Source organism: Suncus etruscus, chromosome 8 (genome assembly GCF_024139225.1).
Source record: "Suncus etruscus isolate mSunEtr1 chromosome 8, mSunEtr1.pri.cur, whole genome shotgun sequence".
NCBI lineage: Eukaryota > Metazoa > Chordata > Mammalia > Eulipotyphla > Soricidae > Suncus > Suncus etruscus.
Genome location: NC_064855.1, coordinates 55,097,594 through 55,121,101, shown reverse-complemented (window position 1 = coordinate 55,121,101; position 23,508 = coordinate 55,097,594). Strand labels below are relative to the sequence as shown.

Sequence of the window (23,508 nt, the reverse complement as noted above, 5' to 3'; positions counted from 1 at the left end):
AAATGAATTTAAAAGGTACTTAATTTAGCTCTTCAGAGTAAATAGAGACAGAATATATTGTTTTATTGACTATTTTATATTGCTTGATAGAAATAAAAAGAATTTAGTAATAGTGAAGCCTATTTTTTTAAAATAATATCTTTATCTAAGCATCATAATTACAAACATGTTTGTAGTTGGGTTTCAGTTATAAAAAATGACACTCCCCCCTTCTACATAGCTAAGTCAAAAGAAAAATTCAAACTTGGAAAAATTTTGACTTTATTAGGTATTTTATAATTTTTAGATACAAATACAATCAATTTATATGTAAACATCTTTAGCTTGAAGGACAATATAACAGCGATGTGATTTAAAGATTTTACATCCCACAAATACAAAACATTCAAATGTTTAGAATAGAATGATGTATGAAAACTTAGTGATTGTTTTTGTGTACATTTTGCTTATTTGAAATTGGACTCCAAGTTTTCTAAGTTAAAGATAATCCACGTTTTTATCAAATGTCTCCTCACTCAACCTTGTGAGAGTTAGATGCAAACATTGTTTATCAAATCCTTGGTGGAAGCTATTCTGAAAATGTATTTCCTGTAATATATATATACCTCAATGTTCTTAGACAAAAACGTGTGGCGATGTGGAGTTAAATTTTAATCAATCTTTGTGATAAAGTGCATTAATGGAGAGTGGACTGACCAGCTCAACTTGTTCTTAATGACAAACCAGTTTCTTAAAGATGCAGATGGTTTGTTCTACTCACTCAATCTTCTGTCAGATGGTTCTATTAAACAGTGTCTAAGCTCAGGATAATTGATGTCATTACTTGTGAAATTAAAACATCATGGGTTTTAAAGAACAAACTACATTCTACTTAAATTATCATAGCATAAAATTTGTATTTTATATGATTTTTAGAGATTTATTATGTTAATTTTCTTTGATAAAAATTACTTTTGCTACCATTTATTTCTCTAATATAAAATAAATTAATTAAATAACACAATTGATCATCAAATATTCATATATTTCCAGCAAAAATATTACCTAATAAAGCAACAACAATAATATTCACAATAAAACCTATGTATAGAACAAATGTACATTAATTTAAAGATATTTACTATCAACTCACCTAAATTGTTTCTTGCTCTAGCTAATTCTATATGGAAGTATAACAAGGTTATATAAATAATAAATCACTGAATGTTTTCCTCATTACTGATTTTCATACTAGATTGTATTCAGATTTAAAATAGAATGGACATAATGTACATGATTCTATTATATTAAGATTGAACCCAGAATTTTAGACATTTGAAGCATAAACTATATCCTGAGGTACACAGCACAATTGAGATGCTTTTAGATTGTCTAGGAAAACTTCCTCATCATAATTTTGAGAATAATAATAAGAACTGGGGAGGTAGCTAAAAAGTTGAAGCTAAGGCTTTGCATAGATAGAGCAGTGTGATTTCTAACATAACATAGCCCTATCCGCAGGGTGTAGACCTGAGTACCACTTGATTAAAAAACAACCAAAACCAAGGAAATGCATCGCTGAATCTACAACACAAGGGAAACTTGCAACAAGTATCATTTATTTTGTTATAAGTAGTGAAGTTCTTTTAAAAAGCATGGATTAAGGGCTCTTTTCCTCCATCAAGATTTTGCACAAATCAATAGACACAGAGAAAGCATTTGATAAGGTCCAACACCCATTCCTGATAAAAAAAACTTTGAGCAAGATGGGAATGAAAGGAATCTTTCTCAATATAGTCACAAGCCAATGGCAAATATTATCCTCAATGGAGAAAAAGTAAAAGCCTTCCCTCTAAATTCTGGTACAAGACAAGGCTGTCCGCTCTTACCACTGCTCTTCAACATAGTACTGGAAGTATTTGCTATAGCAATTAGGCAATACAAATATATCAAAGGCATCCAGATAGGAAAGAAAGAAGTCAAGCTCTCACTGTTTGCAGATGACATGATACTCTACTTAGAAAGCCCTAAAGACTCTACCAAAAAGCTCCTAGAAAGAATAGATTCTTATAGCAATGTGACAGGCTACAAAATTAATACACAGAAATCAATGGCCTTTTTATATACCAATAATGATAGGGAAGAAATGAACAATTAATAAAGCAACTCCATTCACATTAGTGCCACACAAACTCAAATATCTTGAAGTCAAATTGACTAAAGACGTAAAGGACCTATTCAAAGAAAATTATAAAACCCTGCTACAAGAAATAAGAGGACACGCAGAAATGGAAATATATACCCTGCTCATGGATTGCAGGATTAACATCATTAAAATGGCAATACTCCCCAAAGCATTGTACAGATTTAATGCGATCCCTCTATAGATACCCATGACATTTTTCATAGAAGTGGATAAATCACTTTTGAAATTTATTTGGAACAATAAACACCCTCGAATAGCTAAAGCAATCCTTAGGAAAAAGAAAATGGGAGGAATTACTTTCCCCCAGCTTTAAACTGTATTACAAAGCAATAGTTATCACAACAGCATGGTATTGGACTAAAGACAGACCCTCAGATCAGTGGAATAGGCTTGAGAATTCAGAAAATGTTCCCTAGACATACAATCACCTAAATTTTGATAAAGGAACAAGAAATCCTAAATGGAGCAAGGAAAGCCTCTTCAACAAGGGGTGTTGACACAACTGTCTAGCCACTCGCAAAAAATTGAACTTAGACCCCCAGCTAATATTGTGTACGAAGGTAAAAATCCAAATGGATTAAAAACCTTGATATCAGATCTGATACCAAAACACTCCATGACATTGAGACTAAAGGCATCTTCAAGGTGGAAATGGCACGCTCCAAACAAGTGAAAGCAGAGATCGATACATGGGAATATATTAAGCAGAGAAGCTTCTGTACCTCAAAGGAAATAGTGCCCAGGATACAAGAGCCACCCATTGAGTGGGCAAAACTATTCACCCAATATCCATCAGATAAGGGGCTAATATCCAAAATATACAAGGCACTGACAGAACTTTATCAAAAAAAAATCTAATCCCATCAAAAAATGGGGAGAAGAAATAGACAGGCAATTTGACAAAAACAAACAAACAAATGGGCAAAAGGCACATGAAAAAAATGCTCCATGTTACTAATCATCAGGGAGATGCAAATCAAAACAACTCTGAGGTACCACCTTACACAACAGAGATTGGAGCACATCACAAAGAATGAGAATAAGCAGTGCTGGTGGGGATGTGAAGAGAAAGGAACTCTTATCCACTGCTGGTGGGAATGCCGTCTAGTCCAACCTTTATGAAAAGCAATATGGAGATTCCTCCAAAAACTGGAAATTGAGCTCCCATATGCTCCATCTATCCCACTTCTAGGGGTATACTCTAGGAACACAAAAATGCAATTCAAAAATCCCTTCCTCAAAATATTCATTGCAGTGCTATTTATAATAGCCAGACTCTGGACACAACTAAGATGCCCTTCAACAGATTAATGGCTAAAGAAATTGTGGTACATATACACAATTTTATATTATGCAGCCTTCATTAGAGATGAAGTCATGAAATTTATCTATACATGGATGTACTTGGAATCTATTATTCTGAGTGAAATAACTCATGGGGAAAAGATATAGACACAGAATAGTCTCACTCATCTATGGTTTTTAAGATAAATAAAAGACATTTTAATATAATTTTTATTTTGATCATAGTGCCTATATAAACATATTTTAGGTACATATTTACATAAAATCAGGGGGGATTCCCATCACCAATTTGTCCTCCCTACACCTCCGTTTTTTGTCCTACCTCCCATATCCTCTTCCCTCACCCCGGGGCTGCTAGAATATGTGGTCCCCTTTGTACCTGGCCTACTACTTAGTAGTCTTGCACCTATTTGGTCTTGGTGGCTCCCTTATTTCCCCCTCTAACTGGGAGGCAGGACTAGCTAGTTCAAGTTACGTGTTTTTGCTTGAAGAAGAGAAAAGTTATAAACTGGGGTAAAAGTCTAATATGCTGAAAATGAGCGGAATCATTCTAGAGGCACTCATCATCAGTTTGAGAGATGAAGGAAAAAAAGAAGGTGAAACACTCCAGCAGTACAAAAGAAAGTGTCAAATATCCAGTGAGGACTCCAACAATAATGATAAGCGCCACACAAAAAAAAAAAAAAAAAAAAAAAAAAAAAAAAAAAAAAAGCCATGGTCTTGAGATAAGAAACATGGCAGAGCACATAAAGAAAGAAAAGAAGAGGCTCTGCCCTGCCCTGCCTTTGTTCACTCTGAGGACTTCAGGAAACTCCTATCTCTGTCTGCCTGAAACTGTGCTTCTGAACTTCCGAAGGTTTCCTCAGGGGCCTAGGGAGCACACCCCCAAAAAAACTGCATTTTGAAATGGTGAGTGCCTGCATTCTGGGGCTGCGGGATCGCTCTGCCCTGCCCTGCCTTTGTTCACTCTGAGGACTTCGGGGAAAACTCCTATCTCTGTCTGCCTGAAACTGTGCTTCTGAACTTTCGAAGGTTTCCTCAGGGGCCTAGGGAGCGCACCCCCAAAAAAACTGCATTTTGAAGCTGGTGAGTGCCTGCATTCTGGGGCTGCGGGATCGCTCTGTCCTGCCCTGCCTTTGTTCACTCTGAGGACTTCAGGAAACTCCTATCTCTGTCTGCCTGAAACTGTGCTTCTGAACTTTCGAAGGTATCCTCAGGGGCATAGGGAGCGCACCCCCAAAAAAACTGCATTTTGAAGCTGCAGCAAACTCTACCTAATCAATGAACCCCACCACAACACGCAGGGAAAACCACACTACAAGCGTGACAATGGGGAAAACTCGCAGGCAAACACCATCCATAGAGAATGAAGACAAAAGCTCAGTAGATCTAATAAATTACAACCACCTGATTAACCTTTCAGATAAGGAGTTTAGAATAGAAATATGGAATATGTTTGTAGAACTCAAAAAAAGCATAGATCGATCTGAAGAGAACACAAAAACAGAAATCAGAAAACTCCAAACTGAAATAACAGATCTGAAAATTACGGTTGCTCAACTGAAAACCACAATGGATAGCCTCGCCAACAGGATATCAGCAGATGAGGAGAGAATAGGAGTACTGGAAGATGAGATGCAGAAAGCTCAACACAAGAGAAGAAATTGGAAAAGAACCTTAAGACAAATGAAAGGCAATGGAAAATGTACTCAAGGCATGCGAACAGATGAAAATAGAAGTCTTTGATAAACTCAACAGAAACAACATAAGAATCATTGGAGTCCCGGAAACCCAGGAAGGAGATCTTCAAGAAGAATCAACTGTCAAAGACATCATCAAAGAGATACTCCCAGAGTTAAAGACTACATGCAATCAAATACTGCATGCCTGAAGAATACCAGCTAAAAGAGACCCAAAGAAAAACACCCCAAGACATATCCTCGTTACAATGACAAATCCCATAGATAGGGATAGAATACTGAAAGCAGCAAGATCAAAAAGGGAAATTACATTCAAAGGAGCATCCCTAAGAATTACAGCAGACATGTCACAAGAAACTCTCAAGGCAAGAAGACAGTGGTTGGATATTGCGACAAGATTGAATAAAATGAATGCCTCCCCAAGAATACTGCACCCAGCCCGACTCACATTCAGGTTTGGAGGAAGAATACACAGCTTCACGGATAAACAACAGCTCAGAAACTTCACCTATGATAAACCAGCCTTAAAGGAAAAACTGACAGGTCTACTCTAAGACAAGAGAGACCCACAAACACAGCAAACTTATCTACAAAGATGACATTAAATCCTATGACAATCATCTCCCTCAATGTCAATGGACTAAATTCACCAATTAAAAGACACAGAGTGGCAAAATGGGTCAAAAAGATGAATCCAACCTTCTGCTGCCTACAAGAAACACATCTAAATAGTCAGAACAAACATAGACTCAAAATCAAAGGTTGGAAGAAAATTATCCAAGCAAACAACACCCTGAAAAAAGCTGGGGTGGCCATATTAATATCAGATGACACCAACTTTATACTCAGAAAAGTGGTAAGGGACAAAGATGGACACTATGTACTAATCAAGGGATATGTGCAACAGGAAGAAATCAGACTATTAAACATATATGCACCCAATGAGAGACCAGCAAATTATCTAATACAATTACTGACAAATCTGAAAGAAGAAATCAATAATAACACAATCATTGTGGGAGACTTCAACACGGCCCTATCAACACTTGATAGGTCAACCAGATTGAAACCCAACAAAAACATACTAGCGCTGAAAAGAGTTATGGAAGAAAGAGGACTAGTAGATATATACAGGACACTCCATCCCAAAAAACCTGGATACACATTCTTTTCCAATGTACATGGGTCATTCTCCAGAATAGACTACATGCTGACACATAAAACATACCTCCATAAAATCAAGAGGATAGAAATCTTGCAGGCTACCTTTGCTGACCACAAGGCTCTGAAATTAGATGTGAACTACAAAGGCACACAGAAGAAAAACTTTAACAATTGGAAAATAAACACCCTGCTACTGAACAAACAGTGGGTCCGAGATGAAATCAAAAAGGAAATCAAAACTTTCCTGGAAACAAATGATAATGAAGGCACAAACTGCCAGAATCTATGGGACACAGCAAAAGCAGTCCTGAGAGGAAAATTTATAGCTCTACAAGCACACATCAGGAAGGAAGAAGGAGCATACCTGAATAACTTAATGGCGCAGCTTAAACAATTAGAAAATGACCAACAAAAGGAACCAAAAATAGGGAGACAGAAGGAAATAATAAAGCTGAAAGCGGAACTCAATGAAGTGGAAAACCAAAAAGCAATCTGAAAGATCAACGAAAGCAGAAGCTGGTTCTTTGAAAAAATAAACAAGATTGATAGACCATTGCAAAACTCACAAAGAAAGAGAGAGAAAGAAATCTGATAACCCATATTAGAAATGAAAAGGGGGAGATCACAACAGAAATTGCAGAGATCCAAAGGATAATCAGAGGCTACTTTGAGAAACTTTATGCTACAAAACATGAGAACCTAGAAGAAATGGAAAAATTCTTGGACACTTATAACCTTCCACATTTAAGTAAGGAGGATGTAGCATATCTAAACACCCCCATCACTACTGAGGAAATTGAAACTGTAATCAAACATCTACCAAAAAAGAAAAGCCCAGGCCCAGATGGTTTTCCTAATGAATTTTTTCAAATCTTTCAAGAGGAGCTACTACCAATCCTAGCCAGACTCTTCCATGAAATTGAAAAAAAGGGAACTCTCCCAAACAGCTTTTATGAAGCCAAAATTACCTTGATACCAAAACCAGACAGAGTCGCTGCCAAAAAAGAAAATTACAGACCAATATCCCTGATGAATGCTGATGCAAAGATCTTCAACAAAATCCTGGCAAATAGGATCCAATGAATCATCAAGAAGATCATACACTACGACCAAGTAGGCTTCATCCCAGGAGTGCAAGGATGGTTTAACATCCATAAATCTATTAACATCATACACAACATCAACAAGAAAAATAAAAATCACATGATCATATCAATAGATGCAGAGAAAGCATTTGATAAGGTCCAACACCCATTCTTGATCAAAACTCTCAGCAAGATGGGAATGGAAGGAACCTTTCTCAATCTAGTTGAAGCCATCTACCACAAGCCAATGGCAAATATTATCCTCAATGGAGAGAAACTAAAAGCCTTTCCTCTAAATTCGGGTACAAGACAAGGCTGTCCGCTCTCACCACTCCTCTTCAACATAGTACTGGAAGTTCTTGCTATAGCGATCAGGCAACAAAAAGATATCAAGGGAATTCAGATAGGAAAGGAAGAAGTCAAGCTCTCATTGTTTGCAGATGACATGATACTCTACTTAGAAAACCCTAAAGACTCTACCATAAAGCTTCTAGAAACAATAGATTCATATAGCAAGGTGGCAGGCTACAAAATCACCCTACAGAAATCAATGGCCTTTTTATACACCAATAATAATAGGGAAGAGATGGAAGTCAGGAAGGCAATCCCATTCACAATAGTGCCACACAAACTCAAATATCTTGGAGTCAACTTGACCAAAGACGTGAAGGACATATATAAAGAAAACTATAAAGCCCTGCTCCAAGAAATAAGAGAGGACACATGGAAATGGAAACACTTACCCTGCTCATGGCTTGGCAGGATTAACACCATTAAAATGGCAATACTCCCCAAAGCATTATACAGATTTAATGCGATCCCCTAAAAAATACCCATGACATTCTTCAAAGAAGTGGATCAAACACTTGTGAAGTTCATCTGGAACAATAAACATCCTCGAATAGCTAAAGCACTCCTAAGGAAAAGGAAAATGGGAGGCATTACTTTCCCCAACTTTAAACTGCACTACAAAGCAATAGTTATTAAAACAGCATGGTATTGGAATAAAAACTGACCCTCAGATCAGTGGAATAGGCTTGAGTTCTCAGAGAACATTCCCCAGGCATACAATTACCTAATTTTTGACAAAGGAGCAAGAAATCCTAAGTGGAGCAGAGAAAATCTCTTGAACAAGTGGTGCTGGCAGAACTGGTTAGTGACTTGCAAAAAAGCGAACGTAGACCCCCAGTTAACATCTTGTATGAAGGTAAAATCCAAATAAATTAAACACCTTGATATCAGACCAGATACCATAAGGTATATAGAACAACACTTCGGTAAAACACTCCATGACATTGAGACTAAAGGTATCTTTAAGGAGGAAACTGCACTTTCCAAACAAGTGGAAGCAGAGATTAACAGATGGGAATACATTAAACTGAGAAGCTACTGCACCTCAAAAGTATCAAATCTTGTATCAAAAGATACAAGAGTCACCCACTGAGTGGAAGAACTATTCACCCAACATCCTTCAGATAAGGGGCTAATATCCAAAATATACAGGGCACTGACAGAACTTTACAAAAAAAAAAAAAAAAACATCTAATCCCATCAAAAAATGGGTAGAAGAAATGAACAGACACTTTGATAAAGAAGAAATACAAATGGCCAAAAGACACATGAAAAAATGCTCCTCGTCACTAATCATCAGAGAGATGCAAATCAAAACAACAATGAGATACCACCTCACACCACAGAGATTGGCACACATCACAAAGAATGAGAACAATCAGTGCTGGCGGGGATGTGGAGAGAAAGGAACTCTTATCCACTGCTGGTGGGAATGCCGTCTAGTACAGCCTCTATGGAAAGCGATATGGAGGTTTCTTTAAAAACTGGAAATTGAGCTCCCATTCGACCCAGCTATTCCACTCCTAGGGATATACCCTAGGAGCACAAGAATACAATAAAAAAAACCCCTTCCTCACACCTATATTTATTGCAGCACTATTCACAATAGCCAGGCTCTGGAAACAACCAAGATGCCCTTCAACAGACGAATGGCTAAAGAAACCGTGGTACATATACACAATGGAATATTATGCAGCCGTCAGGAGAGATGAAGTCATGAAATTTTCCTATACATGGATGTATATGGAATCTATCATGCTCAGTGAAATAAGTCAGAGGGAGAGAGAGAGAGACGCAGAATAGTCTCACTCATCTATGGGTTTTAAGAGAAATGAAAGTCATTTTTGTAACAATCCTCAGAGACAATTAGAGGAGAGCTGGAACACCAGCTCACTCCATGAAGCTCACCACAAAGAGTGTTGAGCACAGTTATAGAAGTAACTACACTGAGAACTACCATAATCAAGTGAATGAATGAGGGAACTGGAAAGCCTGTCTGGAGTACAGGTGGGGGTGGGGTGGGATGGAGGGAGATTTGGGACTTTGGTGATGGGAATGTTGCACTGGTGAAGAGGGGTGATCTTTATATGACTGAAACCTTATCACAATCATTTATGTAATCAAGATATTCAAATAAAGAGAAAAAAATTAAAAAAAATAAGTAAAAAATAAAAAAACGAAGACTGGCTTTATTCAAAACTATAAAGTTATTCTCATAATATGCAATGTCTTTTTTTCTGGAAAAATTTCTAAATAAATTTATGATCTATTATAAAATAAAAAAAAAGAAAGAAAAGAAGAGAAAAATAAGTATAAATGGGGACAACAACTTCAATAACCACACCAAAACAAAGAAATCGACCAAAAATAGATAGGTAAATAATAATAATAACAATAATAATAATAATAATAATAATAAATGAAGATACAAAATAATATATAAAACACAAAAAATGTTTTGTGCTTTTTGCTTTTTTTTCCCCTCCTGCCCTGGCACAGTAAATATTGGGGTCATTGAAAAAAGAATTCACTTGGCCTAAGAGATATGGGGTTTCTCCACCCTTGGAGTATATTGTCATGTGATTAACTATAGACTCTTTTTAGGATCATTTACTCTCCCAGTGGTGCTTTCGTGGTGTTTGGACGACTTCCTGGGTGATAAAATCAAACCTCTGTATCTAGAGATCTCAGTATCTGCACAGGTCCAGGAGTGGGACTTATTATGAAGTCAGTCTTTGTGGTTCTAGAAATTCTGTTCACTCAGTGTCATTTTAATCCATCTTCTGTGGTTGGTGGTATTGGTCTTTGCACAGAACCAAGGATGACACCTAGGATAGCATCTTTCTTTGTGTTCCAGAAGCCCCATTCCATTCCAATTGTCTCTGCCAGACCTTTGGAAATGGGGATCATGGTTACTGTGCAGGTCGTAGTTCAAACCCTAGACTAGGGCTTTTTATTGGTCCCAAGATATATACAGTCTGGTCATGGTTCTAGCAGCCTGTCATCTGTTAATTGCGATCTTGGCTTTTGGACATACCAAAGGGTGACAAGTCTTCTGATTTTGTCTTATCGTTAGCTGGTAAGGATTACCTGCTCTTAGGTCAAGTTGTTCCCATTTTCCTCATTGTCAGGATATCATATTAGAGCTGTCACTTGTTGGGGAACCAGCAGTATTAAGGCTGTCCCAGATGGGATTTGTTTCCTGCAGCTGTTGTGAAGAACTGTGCCGTTTCTATATCTAGGATCCAGGGTTCAAGGCTGGACAGATGGTGTCTAATCACCTTAGATCTAAGTTTAGTCCACATGACATATTTTCTTTCTTTTTTTTAAATTTTATTTAAACACCTAGATTACATACATTATTGTGTTTGGGTTTCAGTCATGTAAAGAACACACCCCATCACCAGTGCAACTTTCCCATCACCAATGTCCCAAATCTTCCTCCTCCCCACCCAACTCCTGCCTGTACTCTAAACAGGCTCTCCATTTTCCTCATACATTCTCATTATTAGGACAGTTCAAAATGTAGTTATTTCTCTAACTAAACTCATCACTCTTTGTGGTGAGCTTCCTGAGGTGAGCTGGAACTTCCAGCTCTTTTCTCTTTTGTGTCTGAAATTTATTATTGCAAGAATGTCTTTCATTATTCTTAAAACCCATAGATGAGTGAGACCATTCTGTGTTTTTTCTCTCTCTCTGACTTATTTCACTCAGCATAATAGATTCCATGTACATCCATGTATAGGAAAATTTCATGACTTCATCTCTCCTGACAGCTGCATAATATTCCATTGTGTATATGTACCACAGTTTCTTTAGCCATTCGTCTGTTGAAGGGCATCTTGGTTGTTTCCAGAGTCTTGATATGGTAAATAGTGCTGCAATGAATATAGGTGTAAGGAAGGGGTTTTTGTATTGTATTTTTGTGTTCCTAGGTTATATTCCTAGGAGTGGTATAGCTGGATCGTATGGGAGCTCGATTTCCAGTTTTTGGAGGAATCTCCATATCGCTTTCCATAAAGGTTGAACTAGACGGCATTATCAACAGCAGTGGATAAGAGTTCCTTTCTCTCCACATCCCTGTCAGCACTGTTTATTCTCATTCTTTGTGATGTGTGCCATTCTCTGTGGTGTGTGGTGGTATCTCATCGTTGTTTTAATTTGCATCTCCCTGATGATTAGTGATGTGGAGCATTTTTTGATGTGTCTTTTGGCCATTTGTATTTCTTCTTTGTCAAAGTGTCTGTTCATTTCTTCTCCCCATTTTTTGATGGGATTAGATGTTTTTTCTTGTAAAGTTCTTTCAGTGCCTTGTATATTTTGGAGATTAGCCCCTTATCTGATGGGTATTGGGTAAATAGTTTCTCCCACTCAGTGGGTGGCTCTTGTATCCTGGGTACTATTTTCTTTGAGGTGCAGAAGCTTCTCAGCTTAATATATTCCCATCTGTTAATCTCTGCTTTCACTTGCTTGGAGAGTGCAGTTTCCTCCTTGAAGATGCCTGTAGTCTCAATGTCCTGGAATGTTTTGCCTATGTTATTCTATATATCTTATGGTTTGGGGTCTGATATCGAGATCTTTAATCCATTTAACTTTTACCTTTGTACATGATGTTAGCTGGGGGTCTAAGTTCAATTTTTTTTTTGCAAGTGGCTAGCCAGTTGTGCCAACACCACTTATTGAAGAGGCTTTCCCTGCTTTATTTAGGATTTCCTTTTCCTTTATCAAAAATTAGGTGATTGTATGTCTGGGGAACATTCTCTGAGTATTCAAGCCTATTCCACTGATCTGAGTACCTGTCTTTATTCCAATACCATGCTGTTTTGATAATTATTGCTTTGTAATAAAGTTTAAATTTGGGGAAAGTAATTTCTCCCATATTATTTTTTCCAATGTTTGCTTTAGCTATTCGAGGGTGTTTATTGTTCCAAATGAATTTCAAAAGTGCCTGATCCACTTTTTGAAGAATGTCATGGGTATCTTTAGAGGGATAGCATTAAATCTGTATATTGCCTTGGGGAGTATTGCCATTTTGACGTATTTTCAAGGTAGGAGATATCCCTGTATTTAAACAAGTATGAGTTCCTATCCCTAGTAGATAAGAGCTCTTTTTTATATGTAAGATTTCCCCTTTTTTTAGTGTGCCTTTGCAGAGAGAAATGGTGCTACATTATATTGTTGGTGCATTTGGGGGTTAACAGAGAGGAAAACAGACACAGGTCACACAACCCAAAAAAGTTAAAAATAGGAATAAAAATGTATGTGCTCACATATGTATATGTAGAACAGACATTTAAAAAAAATGAATTAACAAAGTATTTAAAGGACCAAAGTGATGCAAAAGACTACCTTACATTTGGGGAAAAGTAGGTAAAGTGGTGGTGTAATACAGGTCTTATGCTTATGTTGGAAGTACAGGATTTCCCATTGTATTTTGGTTTTTCTTGTGGTGTGTGGGTTCCCAGGCACCTTTCCATCACATCCCCTAACGTTCTTCAGATTGGCAAAATATTTGCGGCAGGGAGGTCTTGGAAGAGTTCTTGCATTGGGGATACTTTTAGAACTAAGTCAGGTTTCAAGTAACAATCCACATTAGGGGGAGTTGTTAGGGAGGGTCACGCAGCCTGAGTCCGAAGGGGAGCTGGCTGCCTTTCCTTGCAGGGGACGAGGTGTGGGTTTCATTGGGTGCTGGGTACTAGTTCGTTGGGGTAGGAGGTCAATCTTGATGCCTAATAGATTAAGGACTGAAGGTGAATAGTTTTAATACGGTGGGAGGTCTGGATGGGATTGAGGGGTGAACGGATAGTTGGATTTCCAAAGGGGGGAAAGGGGAAGGTATATGGAAGGGGTAGGAAGGGAGAAAAGAGAAAACACATTAGAAAGAAAGGGAGAAGAGAAAAGGAAAAAAGAAAAGAAAAAAATAAAAAAGAAAGTAGTGAGAAGAGAGGAGAAAAATAGCAAGGGAATACTAATTTTCTTGAATGTGTTTGATAAGTAGAGCCTGTAGTCTAAGTCTGTATGTCACAGTTGCTGCTTCGGTGGTCTGACTGGTCACGTGCTTCAATTCCTTAAAAAAGGTATAACGTAGAGATAAAGTGTATGTTAAAGAGTTTCCTTGGGACCATCTTGTAGTGCGAGCTAGGTATGGTATCTTCTGTGACTAAGCCCCGAATTGCCATCTTAGTTTGTCCACATTTTGTATCCAAGAACACCTGTGGACATAAAAGCTGATAGGTTATTTTAAATATAGTAAGATAAAGGCATTAAAACATAGTGTTATGGGATGTTTCCATTGGAGTCAGCGATTTCCCGTGGTATTCTTTACCTGTGTTTTTGTATACGATCTCTAAGGGATTATTGTGGGCCTTTGTTGTAGAAGGCTGAATACATACCTGTTCTCTCTATGCTGCTGTTTCTGGTGTTGCTTGTTTCTTTATGGTATAATGTGTAGTCAAGAGTTTGTGTTGTTCCCTTTTCATGTATTTTAGGCACTGTTCCCGAGTATATGTTGACTATTACAGTGTTTGGAGTTTCTACCCTGTTAAACCATGTTATTTGATTGTTGAGTATTAGTTGTGTATAAGATGTATGTTCTAGGTGCTTCAGAATAGTGCTATCATTCTGTGTTTATCTTTTGTCTTCTGACTTACTTCGTTTAACGTATCATGTTCTAGGTCCATCCATGTTGCTGCAAAGTCTGTGATTGTATTATTTCTGACTTTTATGTAGTATTCCATTGTGTATAGATACCACATCTTTTTTTTTGGGGGGGGGTTTTTTTTTTTTTTTGGGCCATACCCGGTGACGCTCAGGGGTTACTCCTGGCTATGTGCTGAGAAGTCGCTCCTAGCTTGGGGGACCATATGGGACGCCGGGGGATCGAACCGTGGTCCGTCCTAGGCTAGCGCAGGCAAGGCAGGCACCTTACCTCCAGCGCCACCGCCCGGCCCCCTAGATACCACATCTTAATGATCCATTCATCTGTTGTTGGACATCGAGTTTGATTCCAAGACTTGGCTATTATACTGAGTGCTGCAATAAATAGTGGGGTGCACATGTATTTTGGAATGAATGTCCTTTCAACTTGGGTGTATATACCTAGGAGAGCAATTGCTGGGTCAAATGGCAGCTCAATTCTGAGTTCTTTGAGCACTCTCCAGACTGTTCTCCATAGGTGTTGGACTAGGGGGCATTCCTACTACCAGTGGATGAGAGTGCCTTTCATACCGCATTCCCGCCAACAGAGATTGTTCCCATTATTTTTGATGTGAACCATCCTCACTGGTGTAAGGTGGTATCTCATTGTTGTCTTGATTTGGATCTCCCTGATGATGAGTGAAGGTGAGCATGTTTTCATTTGTTTGTTGGTCATCCTCTGTCTTCCTCTGAGAAGTGTCTATTCACTTCATCTCCCCATTTTTTATGGCTTTATTTGGTTTTGGGGGGCTCAGCTTTCTGAGTGCTTTGCATGTTCTAAATATCAGCCCTTTATCTGATATGTCAAGTGAAAAGATATTTTCCCATTCTGTTTACTGTCTTCTTGCATTAAGTAAGGTTTCTTTCACCATGCAGAAGCTATTTAGTTTGATGTAGTCCCATTTGTCTATTTTTGATGCTAAAGTTCTTGCCATTGGTGCTCCATTTTCAAAGACCTTTTTGATATATAGTTCTTTGAGTGTTCTGCCTATTTTATTCTCGATAAACTTTATAGATTTGGGTCTGATTTTAAGGTCTTTGATCCATTTTGAGTTGACTTTTGTATAAGGAGTGTGGTATGGGTCAATTTTCACTTTCATACATGTGGTTTTCCAGTTGTGACAACACCATTTGTTGAATAGACTTTCTTTGTTCCATTTCAAGTCTTGCCTCTTTTATCAAATATTAGTTGGCTGTATATCTGGGGGTTTATGTCTGGAAATTCTGTTCTGACCCACTGGTCTAAAGTCCTGTCTCTGTTCCAGTACCATGCTGTTTTGATTACTATGACTTTATAGTATAGTTTCAAGTTACATAAGGAGATGCCACCCAGCTTCTTGTTTTTCAGTATGTGTTTGGCTATCCTGGGTCTTTTGTGGGTTCCAGATAAATTTTGTTCTATTTCTTTAAAGAATGATGTCTGAATTTGGATAGGGATTGCATTAAATCTATATAGTAGTTTGGGTAGGATAGTCATTTTGACTATGTTAATTCTACCTATCCATGAGCATGGGATGTTCTTCCATTTATTTAGATCCTCTTCAATTTCTTTCTGAAGTGTTTTGGAGTTTCCCTGGTATAGGTCTTTCACTTCCCTTGTAAGGTTGATTCCTAGGTACCTGATATTTTTTGATACTATTTTAAATGGAATTATATTTTTAATCTCTCTCTCTCCTCGACTTCGTTGTTTGTATATAGAAACACTACTGTCTTTTGTGTATTGACTTTGTATCCAGCCACTTTGCTGTATTGGTTAATTGTTTCTAGGAGTTTTACTGTGGACTCTTTAGGGTTTTTGATGTATATCATCATATTGTCTGCAAATCCCAATTTGGATTCCTTTGATTCCCCTCTCTTGTCGGATTGCTATTGCTAGGACTTCTAAGGTTATATTGAATAAGAGTGTAGAAAGTGGACAGCCTTGCCTAGTTCCTGACTTAGTGGGAATGCTTCTAGTTTCTCGCCATTAAGTTTAATGTTGGCTGTAGGCTTTTCATAGATAGCTGTAACTATTTTGAGAAAGGTTCCTTCTAACCCTAATTTGCTGAGTGTCTTTAACATGAAAGGGTGTTGGATTTTGTCAAACGCCTTCTCTGCATTTATTGATATGATCATGTGGTTTTTGTCTTTCTTGTTGTTGATGTGATGTATAATATTGATTGATTTGCGTATGTTGAATCAACCTTGCATTTCTGGTATAAAACCCACTTGGTCATGATGTATGGTCTTTTTGATGTAGTGCTGGATTCGGTTTGCTAAGATTTTGTTGAGTATCTTTGCATCTATGTTCATTAGTGAGATTGGTCTGTAGTTTTCTTTCTTGGTGGTATCTCTGCCATCTTTGCTAATGAGTGTGATATTAGCCTCATAAAAGGATTTGGGGAGGATTCCTGTTTTTTCTATGGTTTGGAAGAGCCTATGGAAAAGTGATAGTAAGTCTTCTTGGAATGTTTGATAGAATTCACCTGTAAATCCATCTGGGCCTGGACTTTTGTTCTTAGGGAGTTTTTTAATTACATCTTCAATTTTCTCTGAGGTGATTGTTCTGTTTAGGCTTTCTATTTCTTCCTTTTCCAGTCTTGGAAAAGGGTGCTTTTTCCAAGAATCTGTCGATTTCTACTGGGTTCTCTAGCCTAGCTGAGTATAGTTGTTTATAATATGATCTCATGATATGTTGTATATCTTGGGGGTTCTGTTGTAATCTCTCCCCTTTCATTTGTGATCCTACTGATTTGGGTGTTTTCCCTCTTTTTTTGATGAGTTTTGCCAGTAGTTTGTCTATCTTGTTTATTTTTTTGAAAAACCAACTCCTGGTCTCATTGATTTTTTGTATTGTTTTCTTAGTTTCTATGTTGTTTATTTCTACTCTGGTTTTTATTATTTCTTTCCTTCTGGTTGTGGTTGGATTTCTATGTTGCTGTTGTTCCAATTCTTTTAAGTGATCCTTTAAACTGTTGATTTTGTCATTTTCTTGTTTCTTGATATGGGCCTGTATTGCTGAGTTTCCCCCTAATTACTGCTTTTGCTGTGTCCCACAAATTTTGACCTGTTGTCTCTTCATTATCATTTGTCTCAAGAAATCTTTTTATTTCTTCTTGAGTTGTTCTTTGATCCAGCTGTTGTTGAGCAGCATGTTGTTTAATCTCCAGGTATTAGTTTTTCTCCATTGCTTCTTCTTGAAGTCAATTTTGACTTCTGTTGCATAGTGGTCTGAAAGGGTACTTCTAATGATCCTTACCTTTGTGGTCTTATATAGGTTGGCTTTGTATCCTAAGACATGTTCTATTCTGGAGAAGGTTCCATGTGAGCTTGAGAACAATGTGTATTCTGCTTTCTGGGTATGGAGTTCTCTATATAAGTTTATTAACCTTAGATCTTCTAATTTTTCATTTAGAGTCTTATTTCTTTGCTATTTTTCTGTTTGGTGGATCTGTGCATTGGTGATAGTGGAGTATTGAGGTACCCTACTATTATCACATTTCCCTTCATGTGTTTCTCCAGGTTTGCGAGCAGATGCCTCACATATTTTGCTGGCTCTAGGTTAGGTGCATAGATATTGACCAGGGTTAGTACTTCTTGATCTAATGTTCCCCTGATCAGTAAGTAGTGACCCTTTTTATCTCTGATCACTTTCTTGAGGTTGAATGCAGTTTGGTCTGATATAAGAATGGCTGTCCCTGCTCTTTTTTGTTTTTCATTGGCCTGAATAATTATTTCCCATCCTTTTATTCTAAGCCTGTGCTTATTCTGTAGTTGTAGGTGTGTTTCTTGCAGACAGCAGAAGTCCGGTTTATTTTTCCTAATCCAGTTCTCTACTATGTTTCTTTTATTTGGAGAGTTTAGTCCATTGATATTTAGGGAAATTATTGACAGAGATGACTGTTGTGCAGTTGTGTTGTTTAGGGTGGTTGTTGTTACAATTGGGGGTTTGGATTGTGTAATTTATCTCTGAGTAGGTCGTTTAGGATTGGCCTTGTTTGCACAAATAATTCAAGTTCGTTCTTGTGTGACAATGTTTTTAGTCTCTCCTCCCATATGAATGATTGTTTTGCTGGGCATTTAACCCTGTGTAGAAAATTTCTTTCATTCAGTTGTTTAAATATATTATTCTACTGTCTTCCTGCTTGTATTATTTCAAATGAGAGATCTGGTTTGATTCTTATGTCTCTTCCTTTGTATTTGAGGGTTTTTTTTCTCCTTTATTGCTTTAAGGAGTTCATCTTTCTCTTTGTTTTTTTGCCATTTGGATTACTATATGTCTTGGTGTTGGTTTACTAGGGTCTATTTTATTAGGGACTTTCTTCACTTCCTGAATTAGCATTGAAGTCTCTTTCCAGAGGGTGGGGAAGTTCTTTGTTATTATCTCCCTGACTACTTGTTCTTCCCCTTTTCCTACTTCCTCCCCTTCTGGTATACCCACAATTCTTAGATTGTTTCGTTTACCCTTGTTCATTAGATACTGGACTTTTCCTTCCAGTGCTTTGCCTTTTATTTCTTTGTTGGTTTCTTGATCATTTTTTGTTTTCAATTTTCCTTTGAGTTCTTCAATGTGCTTCTCCAACTCTGTGTTTCTGCTCGTAATGCTTGTTACTTTGTCTTTTAATTCCTTCAATTCTTTTTGTATGGAATCTCTCATGTTCTTTAACATTTCTTCTTTAATTTGGCTGATTTGTTCATCCATAGATTTTTTTATATTTGGTAGCTAGCTTTTCTTTCACTTCTTTTATCAATTCTTGCATTTCCTTCCTCATTGCTGCTTTTAGGTCACCTTCCCATGGATCTGTGCATTTTGGCAGACTTGGAAACTTGCTAGGGTTTGTCTCCGTATCTTTAGATGTTAGGGTTCTCCTTGATTTACCCATATTTTTTTGCATTTATTGGTGTGCTTTGGAGTGCTGTGCCTTCTAAATTCAGCCTGTTTTGATCCCCTGTGGAGTGGGGATGGGTCCCCTCACTGAGGGTGGTTCTAGAGGGGCTGTTGGGTGAGCTCGCTGAAGTTTGACTCGTACTGTGCTCTTTACGTGGCCTGATCCATGGCTTTGCCCTTTTGTTGTCTGCTAGTGCTGGTCCTCTTCTGGCCACAATGGTGGAGGGCTCTGTTGAGTCTAGCTCTTTCTCCCCCCCTCTGCTACCTGATCAGCCTTCCTTCAGTGGGTCTGGTCAATTTCCTTCTCTTTATTCCTATCAGCCGGTGCAGTTCTGCTCCTGGCCACAGTGGTTGTGGGTGCTGTTGAGCCTAGCTCTCTGTTCCCTCCCCTGTCTCGGAATCAATGAAGCTCCGCTCCTCCGAGCTTCAGCAGAAGAAATTCCCCCAGCCACACCCACCCGGTAGCTGCCCTCAGCCCTTAGGGAGTCGTAGGTCCACTTCAGGGCTCAGGAAGGTAGGCTGCTCTAGGTTACCCAAAGGTCCAGGTGGCAGGCTCAATCTCACCCAGTTTATTGGTTCCAGCCTGTCCCAGTGGTGCAGAGTGGGTCTGGCGCAGGTGACTCTAACTGTCTATGTGCCAGGGAACTGCACTCCCCTGCCTAAGCCCCCGTCGGGTGGGGTGATCTCTGGGGACAGGAGAGTGAGGCTGCGGGTAAGGGAGTCTCTGCGCACCCACGTGGAGTGGCCCCACGAGAATGCACTCACCCTGGGTACCAATGCATGGGGTCGCAGTCACGGGGGTCCCTGCGTGCCCAGGTGGTGTGGCCTCAGGGCACTTCACTCACTCTGGGGACAGTCATGTAGGCTGGCGGGCGTAGAGGTCTCCGTGCACCCACGTGGAGTGGCCCCAGGTGCCCAGGAGGAGTGGCCTCAGGGCACTGCACTCACTCTGGGGACAGGCACGCTGGCGGGTGTGGTGGTCTCTGTGCACCCACGTGGAGCGGCCCCAGGATAATGCACTCACCTTGGGCATCTGCGGGAGGGGGGTTGCGGACGAGGGGGTCAAGGACGAGGGGGTCCCTGCGTGTCCAGGTGGAGCAGGCCCAGGCACTGCACTCACTCTGGGGAATGGCATGCAGGCAGGCCAATAAAAGACATTTTTGCAAAAATTTTCAGAAACAAAAAAGAGGAGGGCTGGAAGGTCCAGCTCATGATATGAAGCTCACCACAAAGAGTGGTGAGTGCAGTTAGAGAAATAACTACACTGACAACTATCATAACAATGTGAATGAATGAGGGACATAGAAAACCAGTCTCAAATACAGGTGGGGTGAGGTGGAGAAAAGGGAGATTTGGGACATTGGTGATGGGAATGTTGCACTGGTGAAGGTGGGTGTTCTTTATATGACTAAAACTCAACTACAATCATATTTGTAATCAAGGTGTTTAAATAAAGATATTGAAAAAAAAAAACAGTACAGACCAGGTGCCAGAGCGATAGCACTCACATTAGAGCATTTGCCTTGCACAAGGATGACCTGGGACAGACCTAGTTTCAATTCCTGGTATCCCGTCTGGTCTGGAGCCTAGCCGGAGTGATTTCTGAGTGCAGAGCCAGGAGTAACCACTGAGTGCTGTCGGGTGTGGCCCAAAAATCCAGGGGAAAATAAAAGAACATTACAGACCAGTATTTACTTAGTAATTCCTGAAGGTGATTGTGGGACCATATAAGATGCCAAGCATGGATCCCAGCTTAGCTGTGTATAAGACAAGTGCTCTAACTTCTGTACCACCTTTTCAGTATTGAGAGTATTTTGAACAGAATTGTGCCAAACAAACCACCAGTGCTATCTTTAGAGATACAGTAGAAATGAGTGAAAACTTAAAAAGACAACAATAAAAAATATCATTTTTTTGTGGTTTTTGGGTCACACCCGGTAGTGCTCAGGGGTTACTCCTGGCTCCATGCTCAGAAATTGCTCCTGGCAGGCACAGGGGACCATATGGGACACCGGGATTCGAACAGATGACCTTCTGCATGAAAGGCAAACGCCTTACCTCCTTGCTATCTCTCCGGCCCCGAAAAATATCATTTTTGAGGGTATTTTTTGGTTTGTTTTTGGGTCACACCTGGTTTCACTCAGGGATTACTCCTGGATTTGCACTCAGATTCTGGCAGACTTGGGAGACCATGTGGGATGCCAGAATTCGAACTGGGGTTCATTCTGTGTTGGCTGCGTGCAAGGTAAACACCCTAGAGCTGTGTTACCACTCCAGCCTCTAAAAAGATAATCTTTAACAGTAAGAATATTCTGAATTTTTCAAATGATGTAACTTTAAACTATAACAAGTACAGGTACTAAATAAATTTTTATTCATAAAATCATCTCCAAAGTACTAGAAGGCAATAATTCTGAATGTTTGGAGTGTTTAAATAGCTTAACTAGATCCATACAAAACCCAATTTAACTGCAGTAATTTTACTGATTCCAGATGGCCTATAAAATGATCTTGATATCTTTTTTATAGGTCATGGAACTTATTATTTTTCTTACTAGTATAGATCATAAAATCTTCTTTTCAAATTTATTTCTTATGAATATGATTTATTTCCCTTGGAGAGTGGGAAAGGAGAAAAGTTGAGAGACCAATAAATATTGCATCAGCCATGGATGTGGAAAGAAAGAAAGAAAGAAAGAAAGAAAGAAAGAAAGAAAGAAAGAAAGAAAGAAAGAAAGAAAGAAAGAAAGAAAGAAAGAAAGAAAGGAAGGAAGGAAGGAAGGAAGGAAGGAAGGAAGGAAGGAAGGAAGGAAGGAAGGAAGGAAGGAACGTAAGAAAGAAAGAAAGAAGAAAGAAAGAAAAAAGAAAGAAAGAAAGGAAGGAAGAGAGAAAGAAAGAAAGAAATAAAGAGAGAAAGATAAAGAAAAAGAAAGCATAAAATCTTGATATAGAAATTATTTATCTTCTTGTTATCCCTGTCACTTAGCAGCATAATTTCTGCACACAGCATAAGCCTTACAAACATATATTGTATAGAACAGTTAGTTCAATGACAAAACTGCTTTCACTTTTGCTATTATTTGCATGTATAATACAAGAATTATGCAGCAAATAATCAGGACCTACAAAATTAACATTTAGTAAAATGTGAATGGAGTTCTTAGTCTTCTAAAATGTAGGTATCATAACCTATCTGCAAACATTGCCTAATATATGATTTTTAGCCTTACCATTCCTGTCTGAATATTACTCTTTTTGCAAAACTGCATTATTTAGAAGTTTATAAATCTTTTCAAGCATAATTCATTGACAACTAAATTTACCAGCAACAATAATAGCCAACTAGCATGATATCCTCCAGTTTCATACTTATCATGGAAAATTATATTTCTTTGTTCTTTCTTAGATATGCATAGTATTGTTTCTTTGTATATACATGTGTGGTATGAGTAAACACTTCAACAAAATCTTTTAAAACTTCCACATTGGGTTTCTTTCAAATTACTTCAATGATCTTTCTGCAATATCAATGTAGTTATAGCTATATATATGTAGTTATAACTGCTATGATAATATCAATCAAATTTATATAGATTTTAGATTAGAGATCAAAATCATTAGCTTAACATCCATAGCTTTTTAAATACTAGCAATCATCATTTCCACATGATAAGTTATCTCATACTCATATAAAACTATGTCTAACAGCTTGAACTTAAATCTACCAGTCTGAACATAGTTATGAGTGATATATTTTTGTTATAATAAAAGCAAAAGAAATAAGAATTTATTATAGAGTTGAATACTTATGTGTTCATATTTATATATTCTGCTCCTCTAAATTTATAGTTTAATATCTAAAACATTTCGACTCTAATCCACCAAAGACACAAATAAAAATTATTGATTCTGTTTTATTTTAGTATGTTCTAATGACATAGGTATGTACTTATGTGAGGTGTGGAGAGAAAAAGAAAAAATGTTTTGATAAATAATCCAAGCAGGAGTCACAGATGTCATGGGTTGGAAAAGGGAAACTATGAGCCACCCAGAAATTATGCTCTCACTGAGCTTTGTACAGAACTAAGCATGTTAATGCTTTGCAAATATTAAATAATCCAAGGAAGAAAGTATTACTCACATTAAGTGAATTTG

General features: G+C 38.2%; 1 pseudogene; it reads right to left on the bottom strand.

Moving 5' to 3' along the window:
• The window catches only part of LOC126015938 (40S ribosomal protein SA-like), a 58,523-nt pseudogene extending 38,388 nt beyond the window's left edge, over nucleotides 1–20,135 (bottom strand).
• Between the last annotated feature and the right edge of the window lie 3,373 nt (nucleotides 20,136–23,508).